The sequence below is a fragment of the Stenella coeruleoalba genome (genome assembly GCF_951394435.1).
Source record: "Stenella coeruleoalba genome assembly, chromosome: 11".
Taxonomy (NCBI): domain Eukaryota; kingdom Metazoa; phylum Chordata; class Mammalia; order Artiodactyla; family Delphinidae; genus Stenella; species Stenella coeruleoalba.
Genome location: NC_137157.1, coordinates 81349277 through 81362173, shown reverse-complemented (window position 1 = coordinate 81362173; position 12897 = coordinate 81349277). Strand labels below are relative to the sequence as shown.

Genomic DNA, 12897 nt, shown 5'->3' with positions numbered 1-12897 from the left:
CACATGTTCACCAACACAGAAACTCTCAGAACCCTCTCCTTTTGGGGTTCCATGGAGGCTTCATTCCGTGGTCATGATTGATTAGGTCATTGGCCATTCGTGACTGAACTCAACCACCAGCACTTCTTCCCTCCCTCAAGATCAGGGGGTGTGGGACTGAAAGTTCCAACCCTCTAATCACATGATTGGACTCTCTGGCAACCAGCCCCCATCCTTAGGTGCTTTCCAGAAGTCACTCATTACTAACAAAAGACATTTTTTATTGCTCTCAACACTTAGGAAATTCCAATGGTTTTAGGAGCCCTGTGCCAGAACCCAGACAAAGACCAAATACATATCTCTTACTATAAATCACAAGATCACAGACGTTGATACAGTGGCACACAGGACATGGACGTTCTGTCCTCTGGGGATGACTTTGATGGGAGGCAGCCTTGCCTGGTGGTTCAGATTAGACACTGGAACCAGACGGTCTAGGCTTGAATCCTGGCTCCCTTTCTGAAACATGAGGTAAGTTACTTTATTTCTTTTAATCTCAGTTTCTTTATTAAAAATTAAAAAAGTAATAAAATGGGAATGATATGGGACACTCCCTGGTGGTCCAGTGGTTTTGACTCTGTGCTCCCAATGCAGGGGGCCCAGGTTCGATCCCTGGTCAGGGAACTAGATCCCGCATGCCACCACTAAGATCCCGCACGTGGCAATGAAGATCTCATGTGCCACAACTAAGACGCAGAGCAGCCAAATAAATAAATAACTAAATAAAGGGAATGATAATAGTGCCTATCTCATAGGATGACTATAAAGATTTTAAAAATTAGTCAATGTAGAGTACTTAGAAGAGGGTGAGGCTCATAGTGGCATCAACAAAGCCCACTGGGGTCCCTGGGAGGGGGGAATAAGATGGAATCTAGGTGATAAGGTCTTACCTCTTCTTTTGTGCTTGCCTGTGGGGGGCCGAGTGCAGAGGTCTTACACCTAATGTGTTGGATTAGAGTTTCCAGTACGGAACTGATGACCCTGACACCCCAACTTGGGGACACACGGAGAAGCACTGCCCATGACCCCTCCATTCAAGATGGCGGCAGCAGTCTGTGTGCAGAGACGCTGCGCCCAGCGCTTGGATCTGGGGCACCGTGAGCAACTCGCCCGCACGGGACCCTCGAGAGCTCTGCCCCTCCCTCCTCAGACAAGAACCCTATAAAGCAGCCCTACTGATGGTCTTTGCGGGAGCACGTGCTCTACAGCCCGAGCCCACATCTCTCCATTCTTTGATCAAAGAATAAAGCTTTCCTTTGCTTCTCAACTGAACTCGGTCTGGTTCTATTGGCGCAAGTGACACCAGGCAAAAGGATCCTTATTGGGGACTGACTCCAGAGGCAAGTCTAGTAACTATTATTTATTATTATTATCGAGGAGTTTGAAAGAAAGTTAGCAATTCAATCAGCAAAATAATTTTAGATAGTGATAAGTATTGTGAAGGAAATAAAACAGGACTTTGACAGAGAAAGTGATTGTGAAAGTTATGTTCGATTGGATCATCAGAGAAGTCCTCTCAAAGAGCTGATTCAAGCAGATCTGGGGAACAGCACTTCAGCCAGAAGGAGCTGCATTCCAGCCAGAAGGAGCTGCAAGAGCAAAGACCATATGGCAGGATCGTGCTTGGCATAGTCTACAAAAAGTAGGCAGGCAGTGTGGCCAATCTAGAGAAAGAGTGACAGGTGCTGAAGCCAGAGAGGTAGGCAGAGGCCAGATCATAAAAGTCTGTTGAAGACTAGAAATAGTTTCTTGTTTCTCTCAGTGAACAGATCTTACACAGAACATGGCTCCACAAGGCATGGGTAGGTGCAAACAAACGAGGTTAGAGGCTCCCTTCTGTTTTCCCAAATCCCACGTGGAGAAGAAAAGGGATAATCTCCAGCCAAAAAGGGAAGTCGAAGGGTAAGGCTTCTCGCCACTCCAGGTGGGGTACAAGCAGAGAGGGAGCGAAGGGAGGCTGGTATGGTAGCTGGAGACCGGATCTTTCCTTGTCTGTAGAGGCAGGGTCCACAGTCCACCAGGGGGGTCTACGTGTAACAGCAAACGTGTGGCTTGGAGGGTAGCCTGTTGACTCAGGCTGTGCTGAAGAGATGGCCGAGTCCCTCTACAAAGAAGGCAGGGCTTGGGGCAGAGCTACCCACATACAAGGAACTCCCGGATTCTTTTAAAATTCAGCAAAAAGCTAATCAAACTAAATTCAAACTTCAGTATTATAATCAAATTTCTTCAAGCTTTGTGATTAAGGCTTATGGAGCTTAATTAATTTAGGGGGTGACCTCCTCCCCAGAAGATTTATTACCAAGTAATATCTGGGTGAAGATGCTTCAGGTGCCATAAGTAGGGTAATCATATAATTTATCATCTAAGTCAGTACATTTCTGAGAGTGAAAGGAGGCGCTATTAACAATAACCCTAGAACAACAGTATAAGCTAAGATTGTCTTGAACAAACGAGGACCTACTAAGGAATTACGTGCCCCTTTCTGAGACAGAGACCAAGGGAAAAACTTGACATTTATTTAAATGAGGTAGGAACAGCCAGCTGCAGGCAGAGCCAGGGTTGGATTTTTCTGATTTGGGAGCTCTGGTTCCAGACTCTGCCTCTTCACCCCATGGCTTTCTGCCTGTCTGCTTTACTCCATGATCCCTAATTTTAATTATTTGCCTCCTTAGTTGCATGCTGTTGGAACCAAGGGTCTCAGGTGATAAAGTGAGTTGGCTCACCTTAAAATACTCACTGAGATTGGAACACACACCCCTCTTCCCCAAAGATACTCAGGAAAAGAGCCACTGAAATCAGAGGGTCCTGCACTCGTCCTAAACGGGACTGCAATTCCATGGAATAAAGGAATATTAATCCTGTGTCTGCTGCATTTTGTCAACTAGGAGGAGGCATGTTATCTTCCTCAGCCTTGTTTCACTCATTTGAAGTAACAGGAAACACCATGCATTAATTATCTGGGAGGCAGACCTGTAGTTTAAAAGGTTTAAAAGGCTGTTCTGGGGTCAGATTCCTGGGTTCAGATTTTCTTGCTTACCACGTGTTAGGTGACTTCGGTGTATTACTTAACCCCTTTATGTTTCAGTTTACCCATCAGTAAGGCGGGGACAGTAGTAACACTACGCCAGAGACTGGCCAGTGTTTCACCAAACCCAATTACCTTGTCTTCTGGCCGCACACGTAGACTGTATTTCCCAGCTTCTCTTGCCAGTTGAGCGTGGCCAGATGTGCTGGCTGTTAGGATAAGAGCAGAAGTGACGGATGCCACCTTCAGGTCTGGCCAGTACAAATCTTCCAAGTGACACTCCACATTCTTGTTTTCTGGATCAAATCAGAGGATCTAACAGAGGACTCCAGGGCCGCAGGGGATGACAGAACCACAGACTGGAAGGTGTCTGCGTCTCTGAATGACCTTGTGGAAGTCCTACTGCCAGGTAGGACCAATCACTTTGGACCCTGTGTAAAACAGAAATAAACCAGTGTTTATTTTATTGTGTTAAACTAGTGAGAGTTGGGGTGGGGGGTGTTTATTAAAGCATCCTGAATTATCCCAACTAGTATAAACTCTGACCTCACAGGGTTACTTCAAGCACTAAAGTATCCATAAAGTATTGGTGTAAATGTGCTCTCAGAACATAGAAGGAAAAGTATCTCCATGAATCTCTTTTTCCAAATTCTTTGTTACAGCCAGAGGGTAAGGTAGACCTCATAGGAAATCATTGTTCTCCATGTAAAGCATCTCATTGTGATTGACAACACAGCCTATCGGTACCCAAAAATGGGTGAAAGCAGATTATATAAAATGAGGAGAGCAGCAGGGAGGAAACGCAAACGTGACCTGGGGTCAAAAGTCTGTGCTCCAAGGCTCCTCTCATCCTTCCCAGAGTCCCCAGGACCTTGTCTGCAGTCAAGGCTATAGGATCTCCCAGTGTGACTGCACAGCCTTGCTGAAGATTTAAACCTTTGGGATTATTACAACCCATTGACTTTCTTTGGGGTAGGTTCAGGCTCGTTGGTGGTACCCTGTGACTCCTATAACAAGTGGGCTGAGAGAGGACTTTAAAAGTTAGGAAACTGATGATATTATATAGAATCAGAGATGTATGCTTAGGAATGGAAATTATTCTTGAGAGATGTTTAGATTTTTCCTTTGAAAATCTTTTATTACTGCTATAAAGTCCAAGTCCCAGAAAAACTTCAGAGATACAAGTCAGCAAGTAATCAATTAGGATTCTACCCAATAGGAAGATTTTGAACAAAAGAAAGACTAGCGACTTGATAGCTGACTTGTATATTTAATTGTTTCTACACACCCTGCCAAGTTTTCTCTAGACTAATATTGGCAAATAAATCTCTTATATCTTGATTTTACTTTTTTCCAGTTCACCTTCAAGCTCTTGAGATGTTGTGCTCCAACATCATCACTCACCATCTTGTATCTCTAACGATATCACAAATCTTTTTTATGATATAGCATTGTCAGCAGATATACTGCTTGACGACACAGAGAATACTTCATAGCCTTGTACATAAATAAGCCTATCGGTTCACAGATATTCATACACCCACAGAAACCTCTCACCATTGGAAAATTTCCAGTGTACCAAAATGTGTCTGAAGTAGGAAACGCCTGAGAAAAAGCCCATTATAAAAGCTCATAACTATCCTACAGATATAATCCCAAGGAAGCCATGGTCACTTGGCTCAGTCCCAGAAGGCTGTTACATTCAAAAATATATAATTCAGATAGGACGTCCGATGTTTATGTACACATTTCAACATCTTTAAAGAGGATACAAGTACATAAACGACAAAACTCATTAAAATCCTCTCTTTCCCTATTTTATAATGCCTCAAGTCTCTGGAAACCTTCCACTTTCCTTCCTCAGAAGAACTGATTATGTTTCTACATCGTTCCTTCCAAAAGTTCATCATTTCTTCCCAGAGTCCCCTACCAAAGGATATATACCTTGTCTACAGACCCCTGGACACGAGGGCTCTTCTGTGCTTTTCTTTTCTGTCAAAAACCCATCCGCTTTGCTTTTGGCCTATCTTATCTTCATTCCATCACAAAAGCCCCAAGAATTGCCTGGAATTGGTGGAGCCTTCCTTCATGTGCATGAAAGATAGGGAACTGAGCAGGCCAAGCCAGAACCTTCCTCATATGTTAATTACATTTGTCCCATCACACCTATTAAGTATAAGGCAGTCAAATGATGACCTAAATGTGTACATGTTGTACAGGCTCATTTCCAAAGAGCATTCTAATCCAAAAGCAATGCTTTGTAGAAAATGGAGACAACCATTTGCCTCTGGTAAATGATTCAAGAAAGTCTGACATGATAGCACCGTCTCTCAAAAGGCTTCACCCAGCTGAGCTTTACATGACATTAAAAGTCCCCGTCTGTCGCCTAGGAAAAGAAGAATAGCTTATTCTCCTACTGGGATTAAATTAAAAGATGCAGCCGTTCCATCATATTTAGCAGCACTGCTATATAACACACAAAAGCTTCTGCGGCACTGATTGAAAGGAGAAAATATCATCTGGCTGGTGGAAAGGATCTGTAACTAAAACAAAAGTATTCTCACCCTTGACTAAACATTTACTGTCAACAATCTGTCTTCTGTATGTGCCCGGGAAAACAACACTCCCAAACACACAAATATTCTATTCATAATAAATCTGCTTTAAGGAATGATTACCTAGGAATATTTTTTTTTTTTTTTACCTTTTAAGCTAAATTCTTTATAAATGAACATCGGGATAAATATACCTCCCCCAGTAGAGGAGGTCCACAGGCCACTTATGTGGCTGATTTTCAAAGGAGAAAAAAAGAAAGGAAGAGGGATGATTTTCTTAGCCCTTATCATGCTCATTATGTTGTGCGCTATTTCTACAAATAGGTTTCATTGATCCAAAATTAACTGTCTAGGATTTTTACCCTAGGCTTCAACTAAATGAAGGGCATAGGCCTGATTTTCCTCGTGCATGTGTAAGAGCCTTGCTGTGGACAAGGAATCTCTTTTCAAAAATTGGATCAAGTTCATCCAATATAGCTGTTGTTTACAACAACACAGCTTCTCTTTGGATTTTAAGTCTTATTTATGTAAGATCCAAATGTTGGGTAACCTCGGATAAAACACTTGTCTTCCTTGTAACAATATAAATAAAATGTTTCTTTGAACAATAGATAAACATTTTTTTGCTTTACTTCTTAAGCTGTTAGTACCTGCAAAAAGGAGAAATTCCGATCTAAAGTACGTTATTGTTACTTACACAATGTTATATGTCAACTGTATCTCAACAAAGGTGGAAAAAAATGTTAACGTTTTTGCTATTTAGAAAATCGTGATTATAATTTATAATTATCTCAGTTTAAATCTTTCTTATACATTTTTTGCGAAATAAATCAGGAAAGAAACAGAAAAAACTGTGAAAAACCAATTTCATGAATACTGTTCTAATTTTCTTATTTTCCAATAGCTTGAGACAGTATTCCAAATCTCATTAATTTCTCTTAATGTTAACTATTTCTATATAAAATGGGGAAGTTGTTTGTTACAGGTAAAAGAGAAAAATCTAATTATATATTGTACTTAATAACTTCTTAATTTTGAGGTTTGCTATTCTGTAACCCTATTTTTCATGTACCATTTAAAATTCCTCTGGAAGAATCAACATTGTGAAAATGACTCTACTACCCAAAGCAATCTACAGATTCAATGCAATCCCTATCAAACTACCACTGGCACTTTTCACAGAACTAGAACAAAAAATTTCACAATTTGTATGGAAACACAAAAGACCCCAAATAGCCAAAGCAATCTTGAGAAGGAAAAACGGAGATGGAGGAATCAGACTCCCTGACTTCAAACTATATTACAAAGCTACAGTAATCAAGACAGTATGGTACTGGCACAAAAACAGAAAGATAGATCAATGGAACAGAATAGAAATCCCAGAGATAAACCCACGCACATATGGTCACCTTATCTCTCTTTTTTCTTTTTGCAGTATGCGGGTCTCTCACTGTTGTGGCCTCTCCCGTTGCGGAGCACAGGCTCCGGACGCGCAGGCTCAGCGGCCATGGCTCACGGGCCCAGCTGCTCCGCGGCATGTGGGATTTTCCCGGACTGGGGCACGAACCCGTGTCCCCTGCATCGGCAGGCGGACTCTCAACCACTGCGCCACCAGGGAAGCCCAGTGATGTTATCTTTGATAGAGGAGGCAGGAATGTACAGTGGAGAAAGGACAGCCTCTTCAGTAAGTGGTGCTGGGAAAACTGGACAGGTACATGTAAAAGTATGAGATTAGATCACTCCCTAACATCATACACAAAAATAAGCTCAAAATGGATTAAAGACCTAAATGTAAGGCCAGAAACTATCAAACTCTTAGAGGAAAACATAGGCAGAACACTCTATGACATAAATCACAGCAAGATCCTTTTTGACCCACTTCCTAGAGAAATGGAAATAAAAACAAAAATAAACAAATGGGACCTAATGAAACATCAAAGCTTTTGCACAGCAAAGGAAACCATAAACAAGACCAAAAGACAGCCCTCAGTATGGGAGAAAATATTTGCAAATCAAGCAACTGACAAAGGATTAATCTCCAAAATTTATAAGCAGCTCATGCAGCTCAATAACAAAAAAACAAACAACCCAATCCAAAAATGAGCAGAAGACCTAAATAGACATTTCTCCAAAGAAGATATACAGACTGCCAACAAACACATGAAAGAATGCTCAACATCATTAATCATTAGAGGAATGCAAATTAAAACTACAATGAGATATCATCTCACACCAGTCAGAATGGCCATCATCAAAAAATCTAGAAACAATAAATGCTGGAGACGGTGTGGAGAAAAGGGAACACTCTTGCACTGCTGGTAGGAATGTGAATTGGTACAGCCACTATGGAGAACAGTATGGAGGTTCCTTAAAAAACTACATATAGAACTACCATATGACCCAGCAATCCCACTACTGGACATATACCCTGAGAAAACCATAATTCAAAAAGAGTCATGTACCAAAATGTTCATTGCAGCTCTATTTACAATAGCCCGGAGATGGAAACAACCTAAGCGTCCATCATCGCATGAATGGATAAAGAAGATGTGGCACATATATACAATGGAATATTACTCAGCCATAAAAAGAAACGAAATTGAGCTATTTGTAATGAGGTGGATAGACCTAGAGTCTGTCATACAGAGTGAAGTAAGTCACAAAGAGAAAGACAAATACCGTATGCTAACACATATATATGGAATTTAAGAAAAAAAAAATGTCATGAAGAACCTAGGGGTAAGACAGGAATAAAGACACAGTCCTACTGGAGAATGGACTTGAGAATATGGGGAGCGGGAAGGGTAAGCTGTGACAAAGCGAGAGAGGCATGGACATATATACACTACCAAACGTAAGGTAGATAGCTAGTGGGAAGCAGCCGCATAGCACAGGGAGATCAGCTTTGTGACCGCCTGGAGGGGTGGGATGGGGAGGGTGGGAGGGAAGGAGACGCAAGAGGGAAGAGATATGGGAACATATGTATATGTATAACTGATTCACTTTGTTATGAAGCAGAAACTAACACACCATTGTAAAGCAATTATACTCCAACGAAGATGTAAAAATAATAATAATAAAGAATTAAAATAAAATTCCTAATATTTTTTGTGAGCCTTTTAAATCACATTATCTGATTTATTTTTGCTTCTTAGAAAGGAGGGCTTTTACCCATTTACTTTGTTACTTATTGCCCCAGCATGTCAAAATCACACCCATTGATACTTAATAAAATTATCTGAAGATAAATTACAAACCATATATGCTGCTCACATTGTAATGAGATGAACAGAGGAATAAACTTGGGTTATCCCTCCAAGTCCTACATTTGGATTGTGCAAGGCTTCCATTAGAATAGTGGATACAGTCTGGAGCCTCACATGCAAAGAAGACAGAGTTCTGGAAGCAATCCTGAAGGAAAATGACAAACATGTTCAATTACTGGAAAATGGACCAGATGGGGAAAGCAACTGCTCTTGCATAGTGTAGAGAAGAGTTTGTTCACACATGGTTTCCAAGCACATGAAGGGTAGTTATCAAGAGGAAGATAGTTATTCATCCTCCTCTCCTCTCCTCTCCTCTCTTTCTCGAAAAGACTCAAGAAAATATTTACTGAAAATAATTGTATATAAATTTTTTAAAAAATGTTTTGACCAGAGGCTGAGTCAGGTCAAATTTATCACTGGCATTTTTTTAATAAATTAAAAATTTTTTTTTCATTCTTCTCAAAAATTTTTTATTTTATATTGCAGCATAGTTGATTGCAGAATAGTTGATTAATGTTGTGTTAAGTTTCAGGTGTACAGCAAAGGAATTCAGTTATCCATATACAACTATCTATTCTTTTTCAAATTCTTTTCCCATTTAGGTTATTAGAGAATATTGAGGACAGTTCCCTGTGCTATACAATAGGTCCTTGTGGGTTATCTATTTAAATATAGCAGTGTGTACATGTCAATCCCAAACTCCCAATCTATCCCTCCCCCCTCTTCCCCCTGGTAACCACAAATTCCTTCTCTAAGTCTGGGTTTCTGTTTTGTAAATAAGTTCATTTGTATCATTTTTTTTTTAGATTCTGCATATGAGCAATATCATATGATATGTGTCTTTCTCTGACTTACTTCACTTAGTATGATAATCTCCAGGTCCATCCACGTTGCTGCAAATGGCATTATTTCATGTTTTTAATGGCTTAAAATTCCATTGTGTACATGTACCACATCTTCTTTATCCATTCATCTGTCGACGGACATTTATTTAGGTTGCTTCCATATCTTGGCTATTGTAAACAGTGCTGCAATGAATATTGGGGTGCATGTATCCATTCGAACCATGGTTTTCTCTGGATAAATGCCCAGGAGTGGGACTGCTGGATCATATGGTAGCTCTGTTTTTAGTTTTTTAAGGAACCTCCATACTGTTCTCCATAGTGGCTGTACCAATTTACCTTCCTACCAACAGTGTAGGAGGGTTCCCTTTTCTCCACACCCTCTCCAGCATTTGTTGTTTGTAGACTTTTTGATCATGGCCATTCTGACTGTTGTGAGGTAGTGCCTCATTGTAGTTTAGACTTAGTTACAGGATACAAAATTAATACACAGAAATCTGTTGCATTTCTATACAGTAACAATAAAAGATCCGAAAGAGAAATTAAGAAACAATCCCATTTACCATCATATAAAAAAGAATAAAATACCTAAGCATAAACTTACCTGAGGAGGCAAAAGACCTGTACACCAAAAACTATAAGATGCTGATGAAAGAAAGTGAAGATGACACAAACAGATGGAAAGATATACCATGTTCTTAGACTGGAAGAATCAATATGTCAAAATGACTATACTATGCAAGGCAATTTACAGATTCAATGCAATCCCTATCAAATTACCAATGGCATTTTTTACAGAACTAGAACAAAAAAATCCTTAAAATTTGTATGGAGATGCAAAAGACCCCGAATAGCCAAAGCAATCTTGAGAAAGATATAAGGAGCTGGAGCAATCAGGATCCCTGACTTCAGGCTATACTACAAAACTACAGTCATCCGCAAGAGGGAAGAAATATGGGAACATATGTATATGTATAACTGATTCACTTTGTCATAAAGCAGAAACGAACACACCATTGTAAAGCAATTATACTCCAATAAAGATGTAAAAAAAAAAAACTATAGTCATCAAAACATTATGGTACTGGCATAAAAACAGAAATATAGATCAATGGAACAAGATAGAAAGCCCAGAAATAAACCTACGCACTTATGATCAATTAATCTACGACAAAGGAGGCAAGACTATATAATGGAGAAAAGACAGTCTCTTCTATAAATGGTGCTGGGAAAACTGGACAGCTACATGTAAAAAAATGAAATTAGAACATTCTTTAACACCATACACAAAAAAAACTAAAAATGGATTAAAGACCTAAATGTAAGACTGGATACTATAAAATCCTTAGAAGAAAACCTAGACAGAACACCCTTTGACATAAATCGCACCAAAATCTTTTTCGATCCGTCTCCTAGAGTAATGGAAATAAAAAGAAAAATAAACAAATGGGACCTAATTTGTTTGCTTTTGCACAGCAAAGGAAACCATAAACAAAACAAAAAGACAACCCACAGAATGGGAAAAAATATTTGTAAATGATGCAACCGACAAGAGATTAATCTCCAAAATATACAGAGAGCTCATGCAGCTCAATATCAAAAAAAACAAAAAACCCAGTCAAAAAATGGGCAGAAGACCTAAATAGACATTTCTCCAAAGAAGTCATACAGATGGCCAAGAGGCACATGAAAAGATGCTCGACACCACTAATTATTAGAGAAATGTATGTCATTGGCTTTTTGTACTTCTTTACCAATTCAGCAACCCCAATCTTCTCATTCTGTAAGGCGCCAAAGACTCTTGCTATTTTTTTTTTGCCTTCCCTATCAAATCTATCTCAATAAAAGATCTGATAAAGTAATTCGTATTATGGTAAGTAACTTAGATTAGTAACACTTAAACATATTACTCTTCAATTCAAGGCAAGGAACATTTTCAGAGCTCTCACTGAGAATCAGGCTTTGTTTTGTACATACTATCCAAAAGCTTCCAGAGCTTGTTTTTTTTTAGCCATTTTTAAAATTGAAATATAGCTAATGTACAATGTTGTGTTAGTTTCAGGTATACAGCAAAGTGATTCATATATCTGCTTTTTCATATTATTTTTCCATTATAGGTTATTACAAGATATTGAATATAGTTCCCTGTGCTATACAGTAGGTCCTTGTTATTTACCTGTTTTCTATATAGTAGTGTGTATAAGTTAAGTTCATATGTATATGAACTTCCTGTTGCCTGAGGAGCTCTGAGCCCAGGGCCCAGCATCGTGAAGTTCTCTGTGGAGTTAGGAGGACCACTGCTTCTACTTGTTTCCTTGATTTGGGTGTGTTCTGGGCAAGAGCCAGTGTTGGTGGAATGTAGCTGTTTTAATTTTGGGGCTATGGCTAAAAGAACACTATTTTATAAAGATGAATTGGTAGGTCCTGTGAATAATTTCTGGGACCTGGATGTCTGGCAATTCAAGTGCAACCAGATGAACTTGAATTTGATTATCCTGTCAATTTGGAATTGAAATACAGGTTTTCTATGATGGAGCTGTCATTCATTCCTGGCTTACCTATAAACCAAATAATTTCTGCTGAACTCCATTTGGAGTGTACAGTTTCCAGCTCCTGTGTCTCATCTGATGGATCCTCTAATAACACTGAAAGAATTAATAGCTTAATCAAATCCCCACCTGCTCAACACTGGTTCTTGATACAATACAGATACCAGGCTATGCCCACTTCAGAGAACTCTGGTCAATGTCTTTCTATGGACCACACAATTACTCCCTTCCAAGGAATTTGACTCTTCCTTTCCTGTATGAACTTTAGAAGCTTGTGCTCTTGGACATCCAGCAGCAACACAGAAGTAACCCAATTTAATGATGTCATGTGGCATTTCATTTTTATATATTTACATATATTTCATTCATTTTAATCTATTGTCATCCCCTTAAGAAGAGGCCATTTGTGTTTTTAACTTTCAACATGGCCAAAAACCATTAAATAAAACTTGACATATTTTATTGTTTAAAAAAAATGAGCTTGGTTTTTAGAGGCAAACTTGCCTACATTTGAAAAAGAGAGAGAAAGCCTTGAGCCAAAGGAGCATAACCTTTGTTGCTACGTAGCATATATATAGTGGTCATGAAACTACTGAATGCTATGCATGTGTCCCCATCTAT

At 39.5% G+C, this 12897-nt stretch overlaps 1 protein-coding gene across 12 annotated transcripts in view; it reads right to left on the bottom strand.

The window, feature by feature from the left end:
- LMNTD1 (lamin tail domain containing 1) overlaps positions 1 to 12897 on the bottom strand; it is a 440038-nt gene that overhangs the window by 215203 nt on the left and 211938 nt on the right. For 11 of the 12 annotated variants that reach the window (XM_079936801.1, XM_079936802.1, XM_079936803.1 and 8 more), the window contains one exon: positions 3200 to 3495. The gene's annotated coding sequence lies outside the window, so the exon portion shown is untranslated. Of the gene's footprint in view, positions 1 to 3199; positions 3496 to 8892; positions 9096 to 12897 lie in introns of those variants that run through there. The other variant, XM_079936810.1, reaches the window with a different exon arrangement.